At 37.6% G+C, this 12965-nt stretch overlaps 1 long non-coding RNA gene across 1 annotated transcript; it reads left to right on the forward strand.

The window, feature by feature from the left end:
- The first annotated feature begins 435 nt into the window (after nucleotides 1–435).
- Nucleotides 436–11261, forward strand: LOC122000973. Its single transcript, XR_006117248.1, has 4 exons — nucleotides 436–970; nucleotides 1088–1181; nucleotides 1560–1621; nucleotides 11215–11261. It is a non-coding gene; the product is annotated as an uncharacterized LOC122000973 (long non-coding RNA).
- The last annotated feature ends 1704 nt before the right edge of the window (nucleotides 11262–12965 follow it).

Consider the following 12965-nt stretch of genomic DNA (forward strand, 5'->3'; position numbering starts at 1 on the left):
TGGTGAGCTTATAACCCATAGAGTTATCCCTTAGGATTGAAATTTGATCTGATACTAGGATGGAGTAGTATATGAGTATGTTGTTGGTTGTTATCCTTGGATGAGGATCCCTGAGTTGAGTAATAAATTTGGGGATCAAATTTTTATTAGTGGGGGAGGATGTAAAATATCGAACCAGATAATAATTAAATAATAAGGTTATTTGAGGAAATAATCTTATTGGAATTTTTAGGAATTTTTGAAAATTTTTCTGGATTTAATCGGAGCCCATATGACGAGTTTAAGAGGGGCGGATCGTGTGCTTAGAAAAAGTCTGTTTGGAATACCCAGAGATAGGAATTGATTGAGGAACTTATCTAAGGTTTAATGAAAAAAAATCCCTAAGTTATAAATTTATACCCATGCCCTAGCCTCCCCCCCCCCGCCCCCCCCCCCCCTCGCGAGCGTTTCCTTCTCCGCCAAATTCCTAAATCCCAAGCCCGTGCCCTAGCTCTGCGCCGAACCCCTCCTCTTCCTCCCGATCCCTCACCCCCGCATCACCTCTGACTCCCTCCTTCTTCCCTCTCCCTCGCCCGAGCACCGCACAACCATCGAGCCACAAGCCGTCGGATCTCGCTCCCTCACGCGAGCACCACAATCGCCGGAAGGAAGGATCACCACCAGCCTTGCGTCTCTGCCCTAGAGCGCTGACCGTCTCCTCCCTGCCCCGATTCAAGTAGTTTTCCCTTCCTCCTCAGCGCCAATCCACTGCCACTCCCTCTGTCGTCTTCGTCTTTGTTGCGGTCGACCCTGCCTAGTGCTGCCGTTGCTGATAGGAAGAGTTAAAGTCAAGCCCTTTGTCATAGCTGTTTCGGTGTTGCTGTTGCTTCTAGCCGGTGACACCGTCTTCTTTTCCCTTGCGCCATCGCTGGATATGTGCTGTAGGGAGTCCACTGTCAGAGAGGGGGCAGCTAGGGAGCAGCTGATCAAGGTAAGATTTTAGTTTGGGGAAATTATTGTTTGGTAATGAGGTTTGATTTCAGATATAAGGTGTTTATCATGGAATTGGGTTTAATGCTCAATTGTGGCTAAGATGGTTGTATTATAGGGTATTGATTTGGAAATCAACAACTCTATTTGGCTACGTTTTGTTGCGGCAGCAAGTTCTCCGACTGAATTGATGATGAAGTCTTTGGATTTGGGTAAGTTTGAGTGATGATTTATGCATTGATCTAGTGCAATTTGATTTTGGAAGAGGTATGGAGTTTTGATTTCATGATATGTTGTGGTTTGGTTAACTAGTGGCTGGTTTTCAAGATCATTATCAGATTTGAGTTAATTGAAATGGAGGTATTGTTTTGAGGAGATGAATAGTTATTCCTTTTGCTAATTTAGTTAGGATGGAGATTATTTTGATTAAGTATCAACCAATAGGTAGATGATGACAACTTGGGATCAAAGCTGTTAAAAAGGTTGATTGTATTAGGGCTAAGCGATGATTGTGTATCGATTAGGGCTATCCTAATTGGTTTAGTTGTTTGATTCATGTGAGAGTAGCTAAATAATATCTATGGACGCAGGACACTGATTTGGGGCGAGCAGCACAACGTGGATTTTATTCTGATACGATTGACAAGTAAAGGTAAGTACTTCTTGTTTTGTTTCTTTTAGTACTTTGACCTTGGTGCATGAACTATTTTGGATAAGAAATTATTTTTACCTTGACTCCTCTCTTATTTTCCTATGCTTGATACTTCCATGCGATCTTTGAGAAATTTGTTTTCATATCTATACAGTCTCTTGTTGTTGTCCATGATCAGTAGCAGATACTAGATACCATGTTTGTATACTTTGACTGCTGTTTATTTATGTACTATATTGAGCATGCTGACTTCATGTAGCATACCTAATTGTTGCTTATATTTGTATGATGATTGTTGCATTTGGCGCATCATGTCATGGCATGCATGTCAATGACCAATTCTCCCTTACGGTCAAGAGAGTCGTTGACCAGGGCTGCATCCTCGGCCACTCGAGAGAGTGGTAGCTGGAGTTGATGCCGCTTGTCCTGTCGTGCCGCACTCGGCCACTCATGGGTAGTGGTAGCTGGAGTTACGAGCAGTAGGGACCCCCGTCGCATATGTAGCTAGTTAGCTACTGTGCAACTGTCCCCTCGGCCACTTGTGAGAGTGGTAGCTGGAGTGGTGTACAGTCTATCACTGACCCGGCCTCTCGACCATACAAGGGTCATGGTGCAGAGATGTGGGCGGAAGTGACCATCCGTGCATACGCTGTTTGTTATTATACTTGCTTTGACTGCTGCTGTTTATATATACTGTTATTGCTTACTTACTGCTGCTATTCACATATGCTGATATGCTCACTTATGTTGAGATATATTCTCATTGTAGATGTTTAGTCATTGGAAATTTGTATATACCTTGCTTATTACCTTTGTAGTTATGAGCAGTATTATAGTAAATTAGTACCAGTTTTGACCTACTATACCTAGCCTAGGATATGATTTCAGGTATGAGCATTTATTTTGATTCTATTGTAGTATCTACTATTCCTCTTATGAGACCGTATACTCTTGGCCCACTTTCTAGTTGAATTTTATGTTCATGCAGTATCTTTCCTTTATCCGCTGAGTTCCAATACTCACCACCCCACAAAATGGTTTTCTTTCGCCAAGTAGCAGGTAGATGAGTCATGGATGCTTGGAGAGATGCCAGCTGCCAGTCCTGGGTCCTACGTCACACTCGAGGATAGTTTTCTTTTTTTTGGGTTTTGTTACTATTTGAGTGGTATGTTAATTTTGCATATTTTGCTTTTGAACAAGTCGATGTGGATTCTTTGGAGTCTAGTTTGGTGGTTACAGGTATTTTTGTTAGTACTGCTGTTGGTTTTACGTTCGTATTATTTTGTGTTTTCCGTTGCGTTTATTTTGTTCCAACCGTGTGGGCTGTTGTTATACTATGTGGTTGTGTGTTTTTTTCTTTGTTGTCCAGCTAGGTAGGCTGAGTATATTAAATAACGTGGTTATGTTGTTTTTATTGTGTATATATTCCAGCCGTATGTGGCTAATGTATATTTTGAATGTAGTAATGCTTCAGATTGGCCCCTGTATAGGGGAGATGCTGCCGGATTTTTATCTGGCAGGGACTCCTCTGGGGCGTGACATTAGGGCCTCTCCTCTCCTCTTCTCCTTCTCCCCTCTTCTTGTAGCTAACAACAAGGAGAAGTTGTTCTCCTTGTGCCGCTAGTAAGAAAGAAACGCTGGACACCTCGTCCCACTGACCAGCAGCACCTCTCCAACTAGCAAGATGCCGAAGGACTCCCCTTTTGGCCAAGGACTACCGTCGAGACCAAAAACTAACTGGCAGACATAATCTGTCTGTTGTTTTATAGCTACACTATAGGCATCCCCAAGCTTCGTTCTAGCGAGCAAATGTTGTTATCGGAACCCCGATGCCTCAAGTTATATTGTCCCTCATCGGCAGCAACTTCGTGGATATTGGACAGCGAGGAAAAGCTCCAGACAACAACTCTTTCTAGATCGGACTTGTCGGCCAAATAGTTGGTCGTATCTCACTTTGTGCTGTCAGATTTCCCTCGTCGCTAGGCATAAAGTCGAGCTGGAGATCTCTCTCAGATTGCTTCATCTCCATGCTTGGCTAGTACCAATCAGAGATGAAAAACTTGTGACTTAAAGAAGTCTTGAAGATATCTCAGCGTGGATATCGATAGAGGCAAGCTTCATCAAGCTTACTCGTTGATTCTAATAAAATCTAGCCTTATGAGGCTAGCAAACACCCTTTACAAGGTTCGATTATGAACTCATAGGTATAATTCCTAAACGAACACTTTGATCTATGGTTATGTCTAGCGTATATGTGTGATGCGTATGTTATAATAATTTAGATTATTATTTTGCTTCTGCTACTTTTGTTTATAGAAATAAAAAATTAAAATACACATTTGGAACTCTAATAGTGGTATCAGAGTCACTTGCGCTTCGATATATATCATAGATATGTGTTATCATGCATAGGATGTCATAATTTTTTTTTTTTGGAAATTTTATGAAATTTCATATTTAGAAACTGTTTTCTAATTCGATATAAAAATTTCAATTTTAGAATCCATTTTTGGATATATTTCCTAATTTTTAGGAAATTCCAATCTTGAAAATATTTCTAATTTGTTAGGAAATCCAATCTTAGAATTAATTTCCTAATTTGTTAGGAAATCTAATTTTAAAATTATTTCCTAATTTAATTAAAAACTTTTAATTTGAAAATTATTTCCTAATAAAATATTAAATTAGAATGGGATATTGTTTCCTAACTAATTAAGGGATCTTGGTTTATTGAACCAAATCCTTTATAATATTTGATTTTCTAATTGATGACAACTATGTCATAATTGATACCATGATTATGACATGTTATATAGATTTTTTTATAGCTTATAGATTTTTGTATACTTCTATGTATGTGATTGATGAGATCTAAATTAAAGCTTACAGATTTTTATAAATAGTTTATAGATTTTTGATTAACACCATTATAATTTTTTTTAAAGCTTACACCTTTAATTAACATGGTAAGAACCAGAGTTTAATTTAATGTTTGAGTTGTTGGACTCTCTCCAAGGCTCACTTGAAATTTGATATGTTTAGACCAATGAGATATGATCTCATGATTAATGGGTTAGCTTTAACTTGAAGTATTGATTTGTTGGACTCTCTCAAAGAAAAAAAAATGATAATTCTAATTAGCCTCATTGACTATCCCTGGGTGACTGGCCCTGTCCCATGAAATCTTTTTTTTCCATCGACCACCAGGGTAAATCGGGAAGCACATGTGGCGGGCAGCCCAGAAGCCTAGCATCCTTTGGTTGCGCGCCCCATTTGGAGGAAAAATTCCTACAAATACGCCATAGCTGGGGATTGAACCACGAGTGGTTGGGTGACTACCTGGATGCCATACCACGACACGATAGACCCGGGGACTGTTGAACTCTCTCAAAGGTTAATGTGGATAGGGGTGATATTGGATAATATGTGTAGGTTCGCGTTAGGCCGGCAAGAGGGGAGTGAATTGTCCTGAAAAGAAATTGTACTTTTTTGATCTTTGTGCTTTAGTTAATAGACACTTGTAAATTAAGATAAAATAAATGCCTAAAAAAGAAATATGAGATCACCAATTTACTAGGTTTGCAACTGGCTAGGTTTGCAACTGGCTATGTTGCTAATCTAAGGAAAAAGTAAATACCATAAAAAATCTCTTCTTTGACAAGGTCGGAGGCGACAACGGTTCACAGCTTAGAAAGTAGCAAAACATATTTGAAAATAATATACAAGTGTTGTGTTAAACTCCTAGGACCAGGGCTCTATTTATAATCTACTAGTTGAATTTTTCCATTGACCGATGTGGCAGTTTCGGGTGCTTGGACGGGTGTTGGCGCCCCCAATGGTGCACCTTATTTGCTTCACAATGGCTTGCAATGGCTTTGTGATAGATTTCTTGATACCTGAGTACCTGGATATGGTCTGGGTGCTTAGAGTGTTGCTGACGTGGACTTTGAACGTTATCCTCGCAGCAACGTCTCAATGAGGCGCCTCTACTGGCCCAAGGTAGTCTAGGCACTTGGACAAGTCAACTTCGTTTTAACTTGTCCAGTTGTTCCGATCACTTTGGGTGATTCTCCAGCCATCCAGATTTGAGCTCACTTGAACCCCCTTCGGCCTTCTCCTTGAGCTGTCTTCTGCTCTGGCTTCTCATCTCACAGAAGCATCACATCTGTTCTTCTCGTTCACCGATGTACTTTTCCGCAGTTCCTCGTATCTCAGATGCACTAAGCCCGTCGACTCGCTTCTCATTTCATCTTTCTCTCTTACTGGGTTTTCTGCTAAACTTCATGTGATTTTAAGTCCCTGCATACCTAGACACAAGATATCAAATACGTAGAGCCTAACTTAACCCGGTTAATCATATCAAAATTCACCTGGGGTACTTACAATCTCCCATTTTTAATGTGAATAAACCCAATTTAAGTTGGGTTAAACCAACATAAAACAAGTAAATAAAATGTGCAATTATAACAAGAATTTTATAATAAATAAACTTCCCTCTTAACTTAATCATTATTTCTTTCTCTTTGATCACATCAAAAATAAAATAGGAAAAACAACAAAAATAATTAGAAAAATGGTGAAACTTTTTATAGAGGTATAAGACTGAATTATTAATGATATGTCTTCTTACAAAAATTGAATTAAAAAATAATAATTTTTAATTAATTAATAAGATGTTTTGAACAAAATAATTTAAAAATTATTTTGAAGTATCAAAAAATCTTGAAATTTTTTATCAATAATAATCATAATAATTTGAAACTATGATAAATTTTTAAGTATAAAATATATTTTATTTTAAAAAAAAGATATTTTAAACAAATAAAGTTATTTTAAAAAATAAATTTTTAAAAATGGTTTTTGAATGCTAAAAAAAAAAATTCAAAATACAATAATAATTAATCCAAAAAATCTGATTTTTTAAGATTAATTTCTAAAAGAATTTTAAATTTAATATTTCCTTTTTTGAACAAAAGTTCATAACGAAGTATATAATCATCAATAAATTTTTAAAAAATTTATTCTAATAGAGAACATACCTCATTATCACAGAAAAAAAAATCAATAGTAAAAATGAACTAGGCATATGAACTAATTAATTTTGTAAATAATATTTAAACTTAAAGCAATTTAAAATTAAAGTATGTGTAAAAATTAATTTTAATCAAGTTAAATATGATTTCAGAACCCAAAATAAGTTCCTACCTATTAGATTTATAAGAAATTTTTATGGTATATAATTTCTAGGAATTTTTCTAATTTGATTCTTGTGAAATCTAAAATACCAATTTATCTTTTGAAAATTTCTAGAGTTCTAAACATTTGAATATGTATAGTCTCTTTTCAATATTCCTATTTCCTCTTGTAAGTTAGAGTTTTCCATTTGAATTTTGTCAAAAAGCTCTAATGGACATGCTTTAGCTAAGTTTATTTTTAATTCCTTGTTTTCTATTTTTAAATCCATATATTTATTTCATAGTTTACATAAACTTCTAGATAGCATTTGAATAGCATCGTAAAGCTGGTCGGGAGGTAAGAGTCATACCTCACTTACCGTGTCAGACTCATCATTCCAAGTTCCCCTTCATCTATGCTCTCGATGCTCATCTCAGATGAAGTCTCCTCATTTTCGTTATCTTGGTGACTCACCATTAGCGCAAGTTTGGCATATTGCTCTGTCTTAGATTCGGATGATGTCTTGTCCCAAGTCACCCTCAGATTTTTGTGCTTCATCCGTCTTAGTCCTTTGTCTTTGTCTTTTTTCTTGGTCTTCAGTTTTGAGCAACTATCTTTAATGTGTCTTTCTTCTTAACAGTTATAGCATCGAACCTTTTGTTTGTTTTGTAGAATCTTCTTAGCCTGCGACTTGTTAAACTTGTTAGACTTAAAGAAAACTTACTGAAGTTCCTTACCATAAAAGCTACTTCATCTTCATCGAGTGATGTATCAGAATCTAGGTTATCTTTTTAGTTACCATTTAGTCCTAGGTTTTGACTTGGCTCCTTTTCCCTTTATAAACTTGTGCATCTCGACTCGTGTATTTTGAAAGTGAAAAATAAATTTTCTAATGTACTTACCTCGAGATCTTTGGAGATGTAGAAAGAGTCTTTTATAGACGTGCACTCGGGTGTTCTCAGAAAATCATTTAAAGCATACCTTAGAAATGTCGCTTTGTTACCATTTCTTTGAGATTCATGAGTCTGGTGATCAACTCCTTGATTCTTGCATGTAGATGAGTGATTCTTTCTTCTTTTTCTATCTAGAGGTTGCTAAGTTGGTTCTAGAGCAGGTAACATTTTGCCAGTTTAGCCTCCAAGGTTCCTTCGTTCAACTCCAGCAACTTCTTTCAGAGTTCTTTAGTTGACTCATAGTCTTTGATCCGATTGACTTCTTGTGATGGTAAAATGCTCAGCAAATGAAATTCTATTTTTTCGTTTGCCACGAAGTCGGCTTGCTCTGTCTTGCTCCACAAATGTTCTTCTTTTTCATCGTTGTGCTTATCTTTGGGTGCCACAAATCCATATTTGATAGTTAATAAAATTTCAAAATCAATCTTAAAAAATTCCTTCATTCTCTTTTTCCATGTGGCAAAATCTCCTTCAAACTTTAGCCGGTGAATTCTCACTTCAGCCATCTCCATGTTGCTTCAGTTGGCGGTTAGTTCTTCTGAAACGTCCGAGCTCTGATACCAGTTGTACATCCACATTAGGCCAACAAGAGGGGGTGGGGGGAGGTGAATTACCCTGAAAAAATTGTACCTTCCTCGATCTTTGGGCTTTAGTTAACAAACACTTGTAAATTAAGATAAAATAAATGCATAAAAAAATATGAGACTACGGACTTACTTGGTTTACAAATGGGGAGGTTATCCAAGGTAGAAGTAAGCATTAGCAAGAATCTCCTTCTTTGATAAGGTCGAAGGTGGAGAAGCCTCATATAGCAGTTTGAAGCTTAGAAAGTAGCAAAACATATTTTAAAATCATATACAAGTGTTATGTTAAACTCCTAGGATCAGAGCTCTATTTATAGCCTATTGGTAAAATTTTTTCGTTGTCTGACGTGGTAGCTTTAGGCGCTTGGAGCAGGTCTGGGCACCTGAAGATGGTCGGGAGTCACTGTAACGACCCAATTTTCCCTATTTCAAGTTCTAAAAGTCCATAAAAATATTTGGAAATACTTTTAAAATATTTTATAGATTTTTAGGAATTTTTAAGTATTTTTACGTAATTTTTGGAGGTCGTTTAGTAGGGTTACAAAAAGAAAGAAGTTTTGAAAAAAAAAACGTTGAAGGTGAGACTCGAACCCAAGACTTCAACCCGAGCCGAACCTCAGCCGAATCCAGCCCAACCAACCGGTCTGCAGTTGTTTTGTGAATATATATGGAGCGAAATGTATTTAAGCTATAGTTGGAACGTTTAAAATAAATTGGAATTAAAAGTGCGCGGTTGAGGGATTGAAGCCGAGACCCTTTGATTCGGTAAAAGGCCGGCCGACCAACTGGGCTAGCGGTTGGTGTTAATTAAGGAAAGAGTGAGTAATATTTAAGGTATAGTAATTAATAAAAATCTTAGTTATAAGAAAGGGTTTAAGTTTTCTAGAACCCTAAACGTTTCTCACCCGAACCTCTCTTCTCCTCCTTCACGCGACGGCGTCTCTCTCGGGCGAAGACGAAGCCGAGCTAGGGCTCTTCCTCCAGTAGCCGGCGAGGGGTTTTTCCGAGAGCTTCTGACGTTTTTGAGACCGTCTCACTAAGGAGAACAAGTAGATAGGGAGAGATCGTCGAGAAAGCGAGTTCATCCGAAACCCTAGAATTCTTCCCGTCGGTTGTAAGTCCAAGAACAGCGAGGTGAGTTGCTACTCACCTGCAGTAGGAGTAGTTTCGGACCTTTGTTTTCCTATAAGGAGTTTCGGATCTTTGGTTTTGTTCTTATTGCCGTGAGTTAGAATTCTGAAGCATGTAGTAGGAGTAGTTCCGAGTTTTGATTTTAGTCCTTTCTTTGCTTTTGGAACATGCTGTACCGAATTTAGTTGATTAGGGATTTAGTCTCTTTTCTTGCGTTTGACAGTAGCATACTTAAGGTAATGTTGCTAGGGGTTTAAGAGATTGTTTTTTTTATTCGGCAGTAGCATGTTTTAGGAATTGGAAACTTGAAGGGATTTGAATGAATTTAGTAAATGATTTAGATTTGGAACTTGTGGTTTAATTTCGTTGAGTTACATGCATTAGAAAGTTGTGTGATACGTGATATGTCATTACTCACCATCTTTTGTAGTTAGCACAGATTCTGTTCATAGTTTGTATGTGGAGCTTAATTAACATTGATGCTAGAACAACCCACTCCCTTTGGTATTTGCAGCAGGCATGAACAACCCATTTGGAGCTGAGAATGATCCCTTTTGAAGCTTACCGTTAAGTTCTGTTGTGCATATTCATGGGCAAGAACAGCCACCAATTCATAGCAGTTTAGATCCTTTTGTGTTGAGTTAGTAAGCATGATATTCTGTTAATTCCATGCAGCAATGATTCCTTTATTTTCTAGATTCCTTTGTTATTAGAATAACATGAGCAAATTTTCAGTTTAACTAGCATTTTAGTTAGATGTTCCTTTGCAATTAACTAGCACGAACAGCAATATTGTACATTACAAGTTTGATTTTCTTGCTGGTTTACTAATCATGAACTAGACAACTTGTATGAAAGTAAGCAGTTTAGGCTTCTTTAAGTTCCAGCAAGTTAAATCTTTTGTTATCATGCTAGTATTCAGTTTTAAGATCTTATTTTTGGCCACTTAATGTTAAGCAGGCAGAATTAGATTTTTCTTGCTACTACACAAGCATGTTAAACTCTTCTAGAAGATTATGAGAAGTAATAAGTAAGAAAAGACCAAGGTCTTAAACCTGATCTTAAATTCCAGCATTTGAGGATTAGCAGCACGCAAGGTGCTTGAAGAAATGCCAAGACATTTTATATTAGAAAGCTAAAAGAATAACAAGTATAAGGAAGTTATAGTTAAAAAGAAAATAAGTATTTTACTTTTAAATGGCATGTACCGGACACAAGGTCCATTGGGTGGGCTCCTAGATCGCCCCTAGGCACAAGATCGCCTAGAAGTACCTTAGTAGTTTCGGGATTATCTACCTCGACTCTTATTAAGGATGCGCGTAAATTGGTACAATGCCGGGCCCAAGAGAAGTTGATTATTATTTTGAAGTATAAAAGTATTAAAGTATAAGTATTAAACAAGTGAAACAAGCTTCACATATGTTTAGAATCAGTAAGTTTAGTTCTTCTTATTTTCAGCATGCGGTATTAGTTTGTATGTTTCCTTTATTGGTTTATGAGCATGATTAGCTATACATGTTTAGTATTTCAGTTAGTATGATTCTTTTATTGGTTTATGAGTATAATTAGCTATACATGTTTAGTATTTCAGTTAGTATGATTCCTTTGCTATTTATGAGCATGAGTAGTTTTATATGATAACATTTAGTTTTAGCATGTTTTTATTTATATATATGCATATCGAGTTTTTGTGAGTTAGATAGCGCTCACGAAGTTTTATGCTTATAGACTGCATTTCCTCCTACTGTAGATAAAGGAAAAGCTAAAGTATGAAAGGAAGGCGACAAGGTGGTGGTGATGAAGGTGTGTGATGGCTGGACTATGGAGAGATCAAGAGTTTGCTAAGGAGTTGTTAAAACTTACCTGTTTAGAGTTTCCTTTTCTTTTCTCCTTAATGCTATGATGAAGTTGAGATTGTAATTGAGTCTATTCCGCACTTGTAGCTTGTTGTGTTTTATCGTTGGAGTACTATCTGTTTACTATTGCTAGAGTAGTTTCCTTCTTCTTATTGAGTTATTATACTGCGTGGTTGTGTAATTATATGTTCCAGCCGCCTGTGGCTGAGTATATACTGTTTGTATTGTTGATTTGGTCACCGGTACAGGGGGATTTCTGTCGAAATTTTTTGGTAGGGATTTCTTGTAATTAAGTAGCATACCGATTAAGTTGAGTTAGTAGTTAAGTAGCGTCCACCTTTAGAGAGTAGTAATAGTGTAGAAGGTGGGTCGTTACAGTTGGTATCAAAGCAGTGTTCACACACACATCAGCATCATCCTTGCCGCCTTCAAGTAAGAAAGTATTTAAGTTTTCCTTTTATGCTTTCTTTATTATTTGCAGTATAGAGTATTTGCTTATATGCGCTTAGTAAGATAGAAGTTTTGTTTCTCTTTTATCCATATACCTAAGTTTGGTTAGAAAAGGATTATGTTTAGAAAGGATAGAGAAGATATCAAGCCGTTTTCTTTCCATAATAAGATGTCAAGAAGAGAACGTCCCCGTACCGTTCGTACTGAGAACCAAGATCAGGAGAACGAAGGGTTTAGATAAACTGAGCCTAATCTTTTTAAAGTTGTTGCCCAACTTCAGAGACAAGTAACGAGCAGTAGCAAATGATTGCCAATCTAATGGCCAATCAGAAGCCAGCTCCTTCCACTCCCCCAACCATTAATGTGGAGACTCCAGGGGTGACTGAAGTCCCATCAGTTGCCCTGGAAGTCGCCACAATACCTAGAAGACAAGAAGCATACCTCATCCAGTGGCTGAAACTAAAACCAGAAAGCTGAGCCCTGGGGTGCCCAGGCTTGGTTCAAGACACTTGAGAGCACAATGAAGCTTCTTGACTGACCAGAAGTTAAGAAGGGTAAGTGTGCCTCTTTTTGCCTATCTGGAGGTGCTTGTATGTGGTGGGAGCGAGCTAAGAGTAAGAGAGCAGTCAACCAGATGAGCTGGGTTGACTTCGAGACAGAGTTTTATGAAGAAGTCTTCCGTTAACGGATCACCAATAAACAGTATGAGGAGCTTATGGAATTCAGACAAGGTGACCTACCAATAGAAGAAGCGGTTAAAAGATTCAACATGCTAGCTCACCTTTGCCTAGAGTTAGTAAGTATAGTGAAAGAACGAGTCAGACTGATGCTCCTAATGCTGAGACCAGAAATAACACCTAATGTGAGTAGTGAAACTCACCGACCATAGATTGGTGAAGAGCTAGTCAGCAGGGCATTAGTGAGCACTATCTGAACAGCAACAAGGCACAACAAACGCAACACAAGCCAATCAAGATAGAAGACAAGACAGTGGAGAAATAGAGACCCCAGTCAAGTAATCAGAACTGGAAGGACAAAGATAACAAGAAAGATCCAAGCAGGAGGAAGTTCGGGTAGTCTGTGAGTATCCAAAGGTATATCTAGAAGAGCTACCTGGAGTACCTCCCAACAGAGAAGCGGAGTTTGAAATTGAATTGGTTCCTGATGCTAGCCCAATTTCAAAAGCTCTGTACCA

The sequence above is a fragment of the Zingiber officinale genome, chromosome 7A (genome assembly GCF_018446385.1).
Source record: "Zingiber officinale cultivar Zhangliang chromosome 7A, Zo_v1.1, whole genome shotgun sequence".
NCBI classification, from domain to species: Eukaryota; Viridiplantae; Streptophyta; class Magnoliopsida; order Zingiberales; family Zingiberaceae; genus Zingiber; species Zingiber officinale.